This window comes from Sorex fumeus, unplaced genomic scaffold (assembly GCF_029834395.1).
Source record: "Sorex fumeus unplaced genomic scaffold, SorFum_2.1 ptg000030l, whole genome shotgun sequence".
Taxonomy (NCBI): Eukaryota; Metazoa; Chordata; class Mammalia; order Eulipotyphla; family Soricidae; genus Sorex; species Sorex fumeus.
In genome coordinates this window covers 22,612,888-22,615,761 of record NW_026606087.1, presented here as the reverse complement: position 1 = coordinate 22,615,761, position 2,874 = coordinate 22,612,888, and positions in this window count along the sequence as shown.

Sequence of the window (2,874 nt, the reverse complement as noted above, 5' to 3'; positions counted from 1 at the left end):
AGGAGGAGGAGGACAAGGATGAGGACGAGGACGAGGACGAGGATGAGGACAAGGACAAGGACGAGGAGGAAACGAGGAGGACGAGGAGATGGAGCATCACAATGAAAGTGATCCCTGGGAAGCACCACAACAATCATGTGTGACCCCAAGTACTGCAAAAAGAACAGAAAAGAGAAGAGTTATGGAGTGAAAAGTGAGAATTTGAATCCGAGGCTGAACTCCAAAGCTCTTGGTTTCCCTGCTTTGGGAATGCTCTGACATGAGTCATTCCAAATGTATCATTTGTTCCTGGAGCAGATCCCTACCTTCAAGTCAACAAGTTCCCCTTCACTTTTCTTGGGCTTCCTTTAAGAGCAATTATCTTAGAGACTAGGTTGTAGTGGGAGTGTTTATTTAAAAATGCTAATATAAAAGCCATTTTTTTCAACAGGCAAGCAGTACCCATGGACCTAGCTCAGTGGTATACATGCTTTGCATGTATGCAGTCAAGTGTTCAGTCCCTGGCACCATCTAACATTCCCAAGAGCCGTGACTATCTCTGCCGTTGTCAGGCCTGGCACCACAACTGAATGCCCCCTGGGTGTACCACAACCAGTGGTTTCTAGTAACATAGCAATTGTTCAAGTACCAAATCCAAGGATGTGACCCCCAGATCAACACAATGACAAAAAAAAAAGTATAAGAGTAGGAAAAAGATTGGAATGCACTCAAATTACTGTTTGTGTCTCAGTACTTTTATAAGATGATACTTCTGTGTCAATGAGAAGGAAAGAGAGCAAAGAAAGAGGGGAGATATTCATTTTCCAAATGCATTGAGATATGTATACCAGACCTTAAAACACTAAAATTCTAGGCCAGAGAGATAGTACAGAAGCTAAGATACCTGTGGTGCATGTGAGCATGTGACAGCCCCTTATTTCATCCCCTGTACCTCATGCAGACCCTTGTGCATCACCAGTAGTCACTACTGAGCACAGAACCAGAAGTGATAGTTTAACACTTCCAGGTAAGCAGAAAGGAGCTGTTTATGGGTGTATGTGAAACTCAGGTCGGCTGTGTTTCCAGAGTAGAGGTATTGTGTTTAGCATGCCAGAGGCCTTAAAACAGTCAGATAGAGAAGGGCACACCAAACAAAGGGTGTTGGAAGGATCCTCCCAGGATGGGAGAAGCACGCTGAAAGTAGACTATAGACCAAACATGACTGCCACTCAATGCCTCTTTTGCAAACCACAACACCCAAAAGGAGAGAGAGAACAGAGGGGAATGCCCTGACACAGAGGCAGGGTGGGTGGGATGGGGAGAATGGGGGGTGGGAGGGATACTGGGATCCGTGGTGGTGGGAAATGGGCACTGGTAGAGGGATGGATATTTGATCTTTGTATAATTGAAACCCAAGCACAAAATTTGTAAGTCTATAACTGTACCTCATGGTGTCTCACTAATAAAAATAAAAACCAGTCATAATTAGATTAGGTAACTGCTCACAGTTCTCTGTGATGGGGATGATGGTTACATAAATAAACCAATGATCCTTTTCTATCTAAGCAAACTTTTCTTAAAAGTACCCAAAAATTATAGCAAATAAAATTAACTCTGAAAGTAATACTTTGTAAAAACCTTAGTGTTGCCTAATTGTTCTCAGAGTACCAGTAACAGCTGACACTCTGCTAGCTCTTCTTGAAGTTGCACACCGTTGCTAGCTCCCTAGATTTTAACTCCCCTGCACAGGAAAGCAATGGATGCCAGTGGGCAAAAAATTCCTGGGAAAGCACAGAGCTCTGAGCAAAATTGTGTCAGGCCAGAGGTTGATGGCATTGAAGGTAAAACAGATTTCCCGGTACTAGAGGTCTTTTATTTGAAATTTTATAGTATTTTGACAAGTGGAACTAAGAGAAGAAACAGGTTTCGGGTGAAATAAACAACTTGACAAGAAGCACAATAGTGGGGAAATACAAATAACATGACATACAAAACCAGACGTATCCATTAAAAAATAAGAAGTTGGAAGAGTAGTGGATAATGACCTGAGACCATGAATATTAACAGGGTGCCTAAATTTTGTCTACACAAGATACAAGATTATTTTTTTTTCTCCTTCAATCAGAGCAAACCAAAATTCTCCATTAGGTGAGTTGCTCCCATTAGTTTTCCTTCCTTCCTTCCTTCCTTCCTTCCTTCCTTCCTTCCTTCCTTCCTTCCTTCCTTCCTTCCCTCTTTCTTTCTTTCCCATTCTTTCTTTTTTCTTTCTTTCTTTTCTTTCTTTCTTTCTTTCTTTTCCTCTTTCTGGCTTGTTTGCTTGCTTTCTTGCTTTTTTGTTTTGTATTCAGGCTGCATTTCATGATGCTCAGGGGTTATTCCTGTCTCTGTACTCAGCAATTATACCTGGCAGTGATCTGGAGACAATATGAGATGCCAGGGGTTGAACCCGAGTCCACTGCTTGCAAGGCAAATGCCTTACATGTGGTACTATCACTCCTTTCCAGTCATTAGAAGTTTTCTTGTTGGAATGCATTCCTATAAAGCCTATATTAAGCTTTTTGAGAATGAGGGTTTAAAGGAGCTGTAATATAATAAGTAGGAAGTGATGAAACTGTTGTTGACAAGCTAATGTTGACAAACATCAACATTAATCAGACTTAGAAGCTATTATCTTAGAATATTATAATAATAATATAGTAATAAATCTAGTAATAATATAAATAAATTAAATAAATATAGTAATAAATAAAATAAATCTAGTAATAATATAAAAGTATATAATATACAATAATCTATAATAATATATAATATAATATAAAATAATGATATATTATATAATTATATAATATAAAAATAATGGGCTGGATCGATAGCACAGCGGTAGGCCACTTGCCT